The following is a 411-nucleotide window of genomic DNA, read 5'->3' on the forward strand; positions in this document are numbered from 1 at the left end:
TCACCCCTATCACAAAGCAGTAGCCCAACCACCTCAGGTAATGAGTGCGCCGCCAAGCCCCTTTCTCTCTCCTCTGTGACTTTTTTTCTTCCTTCATCAGCCACTGACATCGTCCATCATTCCCTCCACTGAAGCCTCCTGAGTTTGACTTGATCGATTCTGTAGTGGCGATGGCACTACCCCAAATTAGCTACCCCGACTAGCTATTTTCCTGCACAAAACTGATAGTTCATCATTACTATTTTAAACTAATAGTTGAGGTGCTTTCTAGTCGAACTAAGGGCTAAGATTTGGCATAAGAAAAGACAAAGTGTCCTTTTTTTGTCCCTTATAAATAAATTTGATCTTTATGGCTGAAAAGGAGGAAAAAAAACAAGGGCCAAAATCGCAAAAAAAAAAAAGCCTCCCCTT

This window comes from Populus euphratica, unplaced genomic scaffold (assembly GCF_000495115.2).
Source record: "Populus euphratica unplaced genomic scaffold, PopEup_1.0 scaffold228.1, whole genome shotgun sequence".
NCBI lineage: Eukaryota > Viridiplantae > Streptophyta > Magnoliopsida > Malpighiales > Salicaceae > Populus > Populus euphratica.